Source organism: Beta vulgaris, chromosome 7, assembly GCF_026745355.1.
Source record: "Beta vulgaris subsp. vulgaris cultivar EL10 chromosome 7, EL10.2, whole genome shotgun sequence".
In the NCBI taxonomy this organism is placed as follows: domain Eukaryota; kingdom Viridiplantae; phylum Streptophyta; class Magnoliopsida; order Caryophyllales; family Amaranthaceae; genus Beta; species Beta vulgaris.
Genome location: NC_079208.1, coordinates 31,241,280 through 31,254,418, shown reverse-complemented (window position 1 = coordinate 31,254,418; position 13,139 = coordinate 31,241,280). Strand labels below are relative to the sequence as shown.

Genomic DNA, 13,139 nt, shown 5'->3' with positions numbered 1-13,139 from the left:
CCCTTGGTTGGACATGTTGCGATGGGAGAGAACTAGGTGCTCTAGTAGATATCGAACTGATGATCTGTGCCATTTGAGTTTCCAGCATCTTGTTATGAGTATGGAGGGCTTCTAGTTGGGACTAAAATGCACTAAACCTTTATGCATACTCAAAATCATGTTTTCAGTTCTATCACTACAGTGTCTGTAGGTGGGGCAGATTGTTGTGGATTATTAGCTGTAATTTTGGAATCTTGATAAGGAGGTGGTTGTGAGTTTAACATATTGGTACAATCGTAAGACAAGTTGGGATGATGCCTCAACCCAGAGTTGTAGGTATTGAAGTAGGGATTGAACTGGGGTAGCTGGTGGCTTTGGAGTGCATTTACTTGATCGTATGACCTCCCAGAAGTAGATGAACTATCATGGAAATATTGTCCAACAATACAACAAGTGTCGCATACAACTCCACTAATACCCGAACCACTAGCCATGACAGGAGTTGGCATATGCGCATAACTACCTAAATGCAAGCGCTGTATCTTTTGTGTTAATGCTGTTAATTGTCTTGTCATAAGGAAGTAAGCCTCCACATCATGTTAATGTTGTCAATTCCACTGAAAACTCCCCTTGGTGAGGCTTTTCTCCATGAAATCTCCCCTTGCAACTATATCTATCATTCTTTATGTGTCTGGGTCTGTACCATTGTAGAACACTTAGGTGAGAAACCAAGTTTTCTAAACCGTGATGGGGGCACAAACACTGTAAATCCTTAAATCTTTCCCAGGCTTCATACATGGACTCCCTTGGCTCCTGATAAAATGTAGTTATCTGGTGTCTCATATCTACAATCTTGGAGAATAGATAAAATCGAACCAGAAATGCCTTGGATAGCTCAACCCAGGTAGTGATGGATTCTGTGAGTCTGTTATACCACTCCAAAGCTTTCCCGATGAGTGAAAACCCAAAAATAGGATAAAACAAATATGATCAACAGATACATTTGCTGATTTTTATGTAGCATAACATTGCAAGAATTTCTGCAGATGAGCTCTTCATGCTTGAGCCCACTAAACTGATTATTTTGCACTATATGGATAACATGGGACTTGATATCGAAGTGAGCGGCAGTATTATATGAGGCATATTAACTCCAGTAGCAACATGTTGAGTTGAAGGTTGTGAGTAATCCTTTAAAGTGGTATGAGTTGGAGTATCATGCATGTTTGGAAGTGGGGGGATGTATGTGATCTTTATGGTGGTGAGTTTTGAGGTGAGTGTGGTATGGGGTTCGGAGTAGGTGCATGTAGAGTAGCTGATTTCACAGACAACTTAGCCTGTTGAGTTCGTTTCTTATTCTTACGAGCAGTATTTCAATCTCTGGATCAAATAACAACTTCACAGATTTATGCTTCTTGCTCATAAACTAAAGAAATTATAGAAGACGTTAGTTAATATGAGGAACTATTGTTCCTCAAAGAGAGGATAGTGCAATAGGATAATTTAGACAATAACTAGAAAATTGGCGTCTCCCCGGTAACAGCGCCAAAATTTGACAGGTCAGTCGCGTACTATAAAAACTAAACCTATAGGTGTCTCTACTAATGTAGTAAGGCAGGCAGGCTCGAATCCGCAAGGAGATATCATTAATAGTTAAACTGAACTATTCTACTATACTAACTATCAAAAAACTAGATTTTTAGGAACTAACTTAAACTACCAACAAAATTAAATATCTGGGAATAAATTAATTAATAAAGAACTAGGATCATGGATCACTACACATACAATTCGCAAAATGAGGGACGAATAACAACTACCAAATAAGTTAATTTATCTAAGGCACATGCTATTTCTCTCGAACATTTCCTCCCTCAAAGATCACCTAGACGCTCTCGCATGGTCAAGGATCACGTTACCTAATGATTAAAAACCTATACGACGTCTCTCCTCTTGAAGCAGATTTAGTATTACAATAGTAAAAATACAAATCAGACCTAATTTATAAATCTAGCGTGAACGATTCAATCTCAGGAAACGACTGAAATAAAGGCAATTAAACTAATTTATCAATCCCTCATTGCATACATAGATCCCCACAACCCTAGAAAGAGGACTATTCACTCATAGTTATGAGTGTAACACCGAATTCAAGATATATATTCCTACTTGGAACCAATACAAATAACTATGGAGATTAATCTAACTAGAGTAAAGAAAGCAATGAAAAGGAATTACTAGATTGCAGTCCAAAAGGAAGAACTATATTGAGAACTTGAAAATCATCCAAAATGCCAAATCTTGATTCCTAGAGAAAGGTAAATAACACCGTTCTTTAAACTAAAGAGAGAAATAGGAAACAAAAAGTGTTTTAGCAATATTTTGCTTTTCCTATTTATACTAACCCTAGAATAGATATGAGAATTAATATAAATTTAGCCCGAAAGATATAAAAATAAGGAAAGTCGGGGTCATCTCCCGGTCGGGCCAAACCCACGACTCAATTTTATCACAGATTTCAAAGTTCAACAGCCAAACCACAGCCCGATGGCATCGTGATGACTCGCTCGATCAGGCCACATCATGGACATATGAGAGGGCTATGGGTGCCCGATCATGATCGCAACAAAAAATGGTTTTTGTCAAAGGTGGCCACCAAATCGGGCTCAAGGCTCCCGATCGGTTCGAGCGAGGCTACTTTTCTTCGTTTTTGACGTCAAGTGCCAAGTCTTCGAATCATCTTTTGTCCAAGGCATCAGAAAGTATCCGTGGGACTTTGGAACTCAGCATATGTGCTTTCAAACTTCTCCAGTCAACTGTGGTAGTCATAAAGTAGCAGAGAATAGGAAGATAGTTCCCTAAAACCTACAAATCACCACAAAATAGAAAAACACAACTAGATGGACAAAGTGAGCATAAAACAGCTCCTAAGAGCACCATTGACACACAATTTAGCTTATAAGTAGGGGTAAAAACTCTATATAAAACCATAACATCAACTTGTTCAGGAAAGCTAAGAAAGTTAAGAACATCATGGCTTTCAAGGTAGATCTGTCTAAAGGTAATCACAACTTGAAGTGGAATGTCATTAAAGAAACCTAGAGAGGGATGAACTTCAGGAGCTCTATTGTTAACCTTATTATGAATTAAAATGGGCTTAGAAAATGGTTTTAGAAATTGGGCTCTCATATAACACTTTTTTAAAAGGTTTTCGACGATGGCATTTCATTTGACTCTTTTTTGAAAGGTTTTGGAAAACGGGTTTTCACATAACTCTTTTTTAAAAGGTTTTCGAAGATGGGATTTCATTAAAATAGGCTTATCAAATTGAGATCGTTCCGGGTAAATAAGGACAAGCAACTTTGATCCTTCAATATGTTATTGGAGAGACTTGTGCAACGATACTTTAGCTCCGTACTGTGAACCTGCAGAAAAAAGGAACCTACCTTGGAGATTTGGATGGTGGTTCCCTCTCTGAAACTTAAGTCAGTATCAGGTGTAGAGATAGAGAGAGAAATAGAGAAAGAATATTTTAGCAAAGTAATGACACGCTATCCAATGATATACCTTTTTCCTGATTTTGAAGGGACTACTTATAGCGTTTGGAATTTGAGAGCTGTCATTTGATGTCACCCTAGAATGGGGGTTTGTGATTGTCTAGGTAATCATAAAGTGACGTGGCAGACAATGATTGAAGACTGAATTTCAGCCAATCATATATATCCATTTTTTGGGAATTAGTCTTTGATTATTCTTTTTGGCCAAAGGTGAACCTCAATCATTAGAGGAATAAAAAAACCCTTGAAAGAGCTAGTTTCCCTCAATTTTCGGGGACATTTGGACGTCTCTAATGGGTCCACATGTCGGCTAATCAGCCCTTCATTTTTAGGTCACAGTAAATAGAACGTTAGTAACATGAAGAATATAATAATAAAAAGAATCAATAAAAAAAAGGTTGGTACTTTAATTGACCCTCAGCTTTTAAACCACCGTTTGGGATCGTTGATTCGCACGTATCTTGGTTCGAAAGTCGAACGAGTTTTAAAAGGAATTTGTTTTTGTTCTTAATATAGCGGGAGATATGTGTATTAAATGATGTTAATAATGATTTGATGCGTAGGGGATGTGATATTTAGATTAGGGGATTATGATCAAGTGGTTATTAATAAGAGAAAGGGTCTTCATGGAGATGGTGATCAGGTGCCTTGGTTTTTTCTTATTTAGATAACAAAGCTGGTGGTGGTGTTATGGTATAAATATAATATTCGTTGTGTGTTTGTGATCAGGGATGACTTAGAAGATGATGATGATGGATGATGATTGATGAACAAGGCGGTAGATTTGTATTAGTAGCCTACTAATAGTAGGATGAATTAGTTGTGTGTCGTGTGATCAGTGTTATGATGTTCGGGGAGATTTGTAGGTGTGAGATGTTTATGCCGATTTTGTACTAAGTATTCAAAAGGAAAAGGGAGCCAACAACAAGATTCATATATTCAAGCAATTCATAAAGTTAGACGAATATAGAAAATAACGAAATTGAGATATTAAAAGAACAAGGGTTTTTCTACCTAGTACCCCCGTATTTTACGAAATTCTATGTTGTACCCGATGTTTTTGAAATTTCCACGTTGTACCGCTAAGGTTTATTAACGTTACACAAAATACCCTTATACGAGATGCGGATTTTATAGCCTGGTTAGATTACTGAGGTTTGGAATATGATCTGATAAATTAAAGACTAAATGAGATTTAGAGTAGAAATTTTTATTAGTAAGGGTATTTTGTGTGACGTTTAGAGAGATTAGGGGTACAATGTGTAAAGTTCAAAAAGGTCGACTAGAACGTAGAATTTAGAAAAACACAGGGGCACTACGTAGAAAAACCCAAAGAAACAAATTGTTGACGCGGAAAACCCTAATGACGGGAAAAACCGCGGGTGATGCTCTGGATCACCAATACACTATTAGGCTGACGCCGTCAATACAATTGGAGAATTAGAATGGCAATATTTCCTTCTCCTCCTGACAATAAGCAGTAATGAAAGAGTCAGGAGCTTAGAGAGTATGAGAGTCAATATTAGCTAGAAAAAGATATGACCTAAGTTTACATCAAATTTTTATATATAATAGAGAATATTCCATGTAGCCGTTTACTTTACCCCCTTTAATCGGGCCACGCCAGCCAATTGTGGAACAAAGCCCCTTCCTTCTCAACCGCTAAACTGCAAGTATCAGCATCTTCTTGACTTGGTCTTGCTTTTTGATAGCCCAACTTCCTTATCTTCCAAATTCGAATACGAGCTGTACTACCGCCAAAACAACAAATCCTGGGCCCAACAATTGCCCCTAATTGACGTGGATTGTCCTAAAAACTGCTTTTTGGGAAAACCGTCAATTACTTGCCTTGAAATAACCGCTTGCTTCACCAACTCCTCACGACTCGTCTACTTAAGACTAGTCCCATCATAATTTCGTCCTTTCATCTTCTCCTTCCCATTCTCTTTCCTCAATAACTGTTGTGTCTTCAGCGCTCAAGAACTCCCACTACTCATGTGTCCCGTCGGTTTCAGGCGGTATGAGAACCAGGTAATTTGTTACTTAAAATCTTTGACTTACTTTCATGGCTTCTAAAGAAATCACCAGAATTAGGAAATCTAGAAGAACCCCGAAAGTTATGGAGAGTTCCGAAAAAGTGATAGTGGTTGATACGAGGGTTATCGGGGGAAAGAGCGTAGCCAGTGAGCTTTCTGAAGACGACATAGATGCAATTCTGGAGAAATCGGGCCTTCCTATCTCCACAAAAATTAGGGCTCCTAAGGTAGATGAGCGTCCTGACGATTGTCCCGAGGGTTGGGTAGTTCTTTATGAGTACCCTTTCAAAATTGGGTATAAATTTCCTCTTAACCCTCTAATGACTCAACTTCTGACTATCATGCAAGTCAGTCTAGCCCAAATTATGCCCTTAACTTGGCGAGTTGGTCATGTAATCGACAAGTTAACACACGACATGAACATGGAATTCACATTAGAAGATCTTTTGTACTTGTACGAAGTTAAAAAGGTGGAAAACACTACGTACACCTTCTTCTTGAAATCCGGGAGACATTCTTTAGTAGAGAACTCTGGGAAAATGACAGGGGTTGGAAGAAAAGGTACTTCTTCGTGAATAAGAAATCGCTGGGGCAAACCTACGACTTCTTGCGCAACAGTTGGAATTCCAAAGGTATTTATCGACCACCTTGTTATGTCGTTTCTTGAATGTGTTGTTGACACTACTTAATTTCTCTTATGTTTGCAAGTGCTTCCGTTGCCGATCGAAGAAACAACCTATACCAGAACAATAATTAACCATCTGCTAAGGAGGTATTCGGCCAAACAGCGGATGTTCAGGAACAAGTTTGAGTTGTCGACACTCGTTGGCGACACCTTGCCCCAGTTTACTGACGAGCATACCAACAATACCAGCGAACTAACAAACAACACGTCCCCATTTATGGCGTCAGGTATTCGTTCTTTTCTTCTCCTTGAATCTTGATATTTTCCCACGTTTTTGCACTAACGTCGTCCATACACTCCTAGAATACACAATGTCTACTAGATCCAAGATGTCAAGCGTCGTCTTGCCCGAATCTGAAAAGTTGGAGCGGACCAAGAAGTGAAAATAATCTTCTGGAAGCTCGGCAATAACGCCGTCGCCAATGGTTTCCCTCAAGGCAACTAAGACGTCTGTTTCAGCCGACATCCCCAATATCGTAAAGACACCGCTGCAATAACGAGATACTTTCACCATCGCCCTTCCCAAGAATTTTTGTGAAATCACCGCCACCGACCATCTTCCCGGCGGCAGAGAAATTGGCGTTCCCTGCTCAACAACGTCGTCTGGCTAGCCTTCCTTTGACGACGGTAGCGACTGAAGGACTTGCTCTGCAGATCCACGTAAGTTATCTAATGCATATTATGTATTTTGTAAACAAATGCAATTACTGACGGCGGCAATTTATGTAGGCTGTCCAAAATTCTCTTGCTCTGCGCTCCGCAGCCCTCACCTTGGAGAAGGAGTGCAAGACTCTGCGCGAGAAGTTAGATGGGTCTACTTCAGCTTTGACGGCGGCAAAGAAGAAAGTCACAGACCTCTCGGCAGAAGTAGCTAAAGAAAAGAAGCTGAACACTGATCAAGCGACCGCTGCTGAAAGAGGAGATGGACATAACAGTGGCGGGCCTTTTCGAAGAGCTAGTTGACGCCGCCAGCCGCTACACTTGGAAAACCAAGGCCAGGCTGATGAATCAGTACATGGAGGGGCAAACATCGTCATGGACCCCAGAGGCAGACGTCCCGCAATTCTTAGAGGTATTTGGAACTACTGAAGACTTGCTTCCTGACGGCGTCGATGCCGGCGACACTACTCCTACTGCTGATTCTAGCATCAACGACAAAAACACCGAGGCTGTTTAACTTCCCTTTAATGCTTGCAAGGTGCTGTACGCCTGTATAAGATAGTTAGTATGTAGTTAACTTTGATGGTGTCGTGTCACCAAGTTCGAATACTTTTAATTTGTTTTGTGTGATGGTGCTGGGGCATTTGTTTGATGATACTTTGATTTTTGATTTGTGTGTGTTAAGCTGTTATACTAACAATGTAGCTTTGAATCTTGCATGCTGGTATATCGTGTTGTGTTTGCAATGACTGTCTTATATATATGCAATTATATGTATAAATGTGTGTATCTGTAAGGTACCTTGATTGTCGAGACCTCGTGGCTTTTAGTTGCAATGAAGGACTTAACGCCACTTCCAACTAGGCACATCGGTCTATTGTGATAAGCTTTTGTGTATGTCTGTTTTTGTAATGTCGAAGCTGCGTTAGTTTATTTGATGTCATAGGGCGTCTTATGTGTATCAACTAATAGCATAGAGGAGTGTGTATGTTGCCCCTGTACTGACATCAAGTAGTCATGACTGTACCGTCACTAAAGATCCGACACCAGACGGAATTGTTCTCGTCAATATGATAGAAGAACCTACAATGTCATCAACATGTCTTAAGCACTTGAGTTAGTAAAGCATAAAAAATGACGTGAAGGTAGGAGTGAATGAAACGACGGTACCATACCTTAAATGAGAGACTACTTACATTCAATGACTGATACGTGGATTCAAAATAATAACGCTTGAGATGGATAGGCGTCGTTACCTACTATCTTTTGGATACTATATGGGCCTTCCCATGCTGGTGCCAGCTTTCCTGCATTGAGCTCTTTGGTATTATGAAAGACTTCCCTTAAGACCTAATCTCCAACTTTGAATGTTTTCGCCTTGACATTCTTATTGAAGCTCTTAGCCACTATTTGTTGTTGTGACGTCATGCGGACAAATGCGGCTTCCCTCAATTCCTCACTAGTAACGATGTCATAGCTCATTTCTTCTTTGTTTCTGGTTGGTGTCAGCAGCCCGTATCCCGCCGTTGGTATGCGCACCTCTGGGGGTAGGACGGCTTCACAACCATATACTAAGGAGAACGGCGTCTGCCCCGTTGCTGTTCTGGGAGTGGTCTTGTTCGCCTAGAGAATCGACGGGAGTTCTTCTGCCCACTTGCCCTTGGCCGCCTTGAGGCGTCTCTTGATAACTTTGATGATTGACTTGTTACTTGACTCGACTTGACCGTTTATTTGCAGATACCTCGGTGTCGCCGTTCTTAGTTGTATGTTCCACTTTGCTAAGAAATTTCATGTGGGAGAGCTAATGAATTGAGAGACGTTGTCACAAATGATTTAGGGACACCAAACCTGCAGATGACATTTCGCCATATAAACGTAATAACTTCTTTATCGCATACCTGAGTAAAGGAGTCAACTTCGATCCATTTGGAGAAGTATTCTGTTAGAGCCAACATGAATACTTTTTGTCCTGGTGCTTGAGGAAGTTTTCCAACGATGTCCATCCCCCATCTCATGAAAGGCCACGGGGTGATGGTAGGATGTAACTTTTCTGCTGGTTTGTGCGACATGGCTGCATGTCGCTGGCAAGCGTCGCATTTCTTAGCGTACTCGCTAGCATCGTGGCGCAGCGTCGGCCAATAATATCCCATGCGTAGGATCTTGTTAGATAAGCCACATCCTCCTGAATGGTTGCCACAGCTTTCGTCATGCATTTCTGGTAGTACTTATTGACGTTCGTCGCCGTCGAGACATCTTAGATATGGTCCCCCAATGGTGTTACGGAAAAGTATACCGTCAAGTAGAACATACATTGAAGATTTAAAACATACCTTCCGGGCTTGTAATTTATCTTCGGGGAGAACGTTGTCTTTAAGATATTAGACGATCGGCGTTTGCCAACTTACTGACGGCGTCGCGACCTCATTGATGTCGCCGTCTATGATTGGCTTATCGATTGCTGGTGTCGACAAATGTACTATGGGTATATTCTTGAACCCTGATTTTCTCATGGTTGAGCCGATATTGGCTAATGCGTCCGCTTGTGTATTTTTGTCCCTTGGGATTTGAAAGATGTCGAAATTTGCAAATGCTTTTACCTTAAGTTGGACGGTGTCTTAGTAATCTGTCATTTTGGAGTCTTTGGTGGCGAATTCTCTTTTGATTTGACTGATGATTAGTAGTGAATCATTGTAGGCTTCAACTTCAGTAGCATTCAAATCTTTGGCCAATATCAGCCCAGCTAATAACGCTTCATACTCTGCTTCGTTGTTGGTGGCTTTGAAATCGCTGCTGATAGCTCGGGCTATGATGTCCCCTTGTGGCGACTTCAGCAATATCCCCTGTCCAGCGCCTCGAAAGCTGGACGATCCATCTACATGTAGGATCCACTTATTGTTAGTAGTATTAACCTCGAACATACTTACCTCGGTTTGCGCCGTCACTTCTAATCTATGGTTGAAGTCAGCCACAAAATCTGCTAATGCCTGTGATTTTATTGCTGTCCGTGGCTGGTATAAATTTCATAACTGCTGAGGCTGATTGCCCATTTTCTCATTCTTCCTGTCAACTCTGGACGTCTCAAAATAGACTTAATAGGATAATTAGTTTTGACGTGAATAGCATGTGCCTCAAAATAATGTTTTAGTTTTTTTGGACGCCGTTACTATTGCTAATACGAGTTTCTCCAAAGAAGAATACATGGTTTCGGCGTCGACTAAAGATTTACTCACATAGTAAATGGGCAATTGCCCCTCTTTTCCTTCTCTGGCTAGGACGACGCTTACTGAAGATTCACTGACGGCAACGTAAAGTTGTAACGACTCATCTGCAGATGGCTTGGAGAGTAACGGTGGCGTCATGAGATATTGATTGAGGTTTTGAACAGCTTGCTCATGCTCGTCAGTCCATTCAAATCCTTTGTTCTTGTTGAGAACATCGTAGAACAATCGGCATTTGTCGGATGATTTGGAGATGAATCGGTTCAGCGCGGCGACACGTTAAGCGAGTTTCTGCACTTCCTTCAGATTCCTTGGCTATTGGATGTTAAGTATGGCCTTAATATGATCTGGACTAGCTTCGATGCCATGTTGCATGACTATGTATCCCAAGAATTTGCCTGCAGAAACTCCAAAAGAACATTTCGTGGGATTTAATTTCATGTCATACCTTCGGATGACGTCGAATGACTGTTACAAGTGCGAAACATGCTGGCTCGCGGCTTTTGATTTAACCAACATATCGACGATGTATACTTCCATAGTGTCCCCTATCTGGTGTTTGAACATGGCATTGACGATGCGTTGATCTTTTGGATTCGAATGGCATGACTTTGCAGCAATAAATGTCGCGGTCGGTGAAGAACGACGTCTTTTCTTGATCTTTTGGATGCATAATTATCTGATTGTACCTGGATAAGGCGTCCATGAACGTCAATAATTCATGCCAGTAGTGGCGTCTGCTAAGGCGTCGATATAGGGCAGGGGGAATGGATCTTTCGGGCAAACTTTATTAAGATCGGTAAAGTCAATGCAAACTCGCCACTTGCCATTCTTCTTTCCTACAACAACAATGTTAGCTAGCCAATCGGGATACTTAACTTCCCTTACCTTACCGGTGTCAATTAATTTCTGGACTTCGTCGTTGATGATTTGGTTTTGCTCGGGGGCGAATTTCCTTCTTTTCTGCTTGACAGGTTTGTAGTTGGGGTCGACGTTAAGTTTGTGTGTGATAAATTCGGGGTCTATACCTGTGACATCTTCATGTGACCACGCAAAATAATCAGCGTTAGCCGTAAGGAATTTAATTAACTTTTGTCTGACGTCGAGAGATAATGATGCCCCTATTTTGAGAGTTTGGTCGGGGTTGCTTGGATCTATTATGATTTCATCTACTTGTTGTTCATCGAAATCTTGCTCCCAACGTCTGCATCTGTAATTGTTATGCCTCTGTTTTTCTCGGCTTGAGGGAAGTTTTGTAGCACTCCGTAGCAATTCGCCTGTCCCCTTTGATCTCTTGTACTGGTGGGAAATTTCGACGATTAATGGTATGATGATGGGACAACCTTCATGCTATGAATCGAGGGCCTGCCTAAAATGACATTATAAGAAGAAAGACAGTCAACGACATAAAATTTAGTCGGCATGTTCACCCCCTTAGCATAAGTGGGTAGCGTCACTTCTCCCATGGTATGTTTGTCTTCGCCACTAAATCTGACAAGGAGCGGTAGACTTTCGTATGATATCGCGTTCATCGATGCCCATATCTTCTAGAGCGTCTTTCATGAGGATGTTGGCTGAGCTTCCATTATCGATTAACACACGTTTCAATAAGCAATTACTAACGGTTAGGGATATTACCAGTCCGTCGTGATGTATGTCTCTGTCATCATCGAGATTGGCGTCTTCGAACGTGATAGGCATGGCTTCAAGTTCAGCGTCACGTGGATGACGGAGCTCTTTTGGGATGGCGTCTTGATTTGGGCCATCTATGGCGTGTCGCTTAGCTGCGGAATAGATTAGTCCATAGATATATAATCCACCACTTTTACGTGTGTCGGCGACGAAGGTGGTTGTCGTCGATCCTCGCCTTTTGACGCCGTCCCTTTTCCTCTCTCAGTCAACAGATCTTTCAGGTGACCTTGCTTGAGGAGGTGGGCTACTTCTCGTCTCAATGCAGCGCATTCGTCGGCATTGTGCCCGTGATATCCATGAAAGTCGCACCACTTGCATTTTTCACGACGGGGTGCCGGCTTATCATTCCTGAAAGGCCATTGAACCGCGTTACCTAAAGAATGTAATGTATTTATGATACCTGAAGTGGTGACGTTGAAGCCATATTCGACGAGCTTAGGAGGCAATCCAGGGTTGCTTTTCCAATCATTGGTAGATCCAGTCTGACGGACGTTGTGAACTTGGTGTAGACTTTTTGACGCCACGAACTTTATTTGTTGGTTGCGGACTTTCGGCTATCGACGACGACATACGCTTTTATCGATTGCATGTCCTCTTCCAATCTGATTTGGGCTAGAGCCTTGGCTTGGGCGTCTTCGAACGTTGGACAGGGGTATTTAGCCAGCTTCTTTTAAAGGTCTGATTCTTCATCTCACCCTCGCCTAAAGGCTTCAATGGCAGTCCTGGTGTCGCAGTTTGGGATGGATACTTTTTCCCTGTTAAACCTGTCCATAAATTCTTTCAGAGATTCATCAGTTTTGCACAATTCTATGTAAGTCACTAGCTTGTTTTTCCATTTTACGACTACAAGCGAATTGCATATTAAAGGCATTAACTAATTGAGCGAAAGATGAGATAATCCCACTATTGAGATTGATAACCACTGTAACGCTGGTCCGGTCAACGTCGAGCCAAAGCCTTTGCACGTACATGCTTCTCGCATGTTTTTCGGGATGGAGATGGTGATCATCATTTGCTTATATTGAGCAACGTGGTCATTAGGATCGGTGGTGCTGTCATAGAGCTTCATCGTTGGGACAGAGAATCGCTTGGGCACCTCGATCAAGGCAATGGGGTCAGCAAAGGGTGAATCAGCATATTTGTTCGATGTTGCCTTCTCCATAGGCCGAGAGACGCCCGAGATACGAGCGATCATATCTTCCAATTGCTGGAGATGTTGCTAGACGGGATCATCGAGGTAGTTGAATGGTTGCGCCTCGGATGACCTTTTTGAGGGGTTGACGCCCATCAGCATTGTCCTTGTCTGATTCGT

At 41.6% G+C, this 13,139-nt stretch overlaps 1 non-coding gene across 1 annotated transcript; it reads left to right on the top strand.

The window, feature by feature from the left end:
- The first annotated feature begins 718 nt into the window (after positions 1 to 718).
- LOC125492110 (small nucleolar RNA R71) lies at positions 719 to 825 on the top strand. The gene has a single exon (XR_007268557.1). It is a non-coding gene; the product is annotated as a small nucleolar RNA R71 (small nucleolar RNA).
- Positions 826 to 13,139: the final 12,314 nt, after the last annotated feature.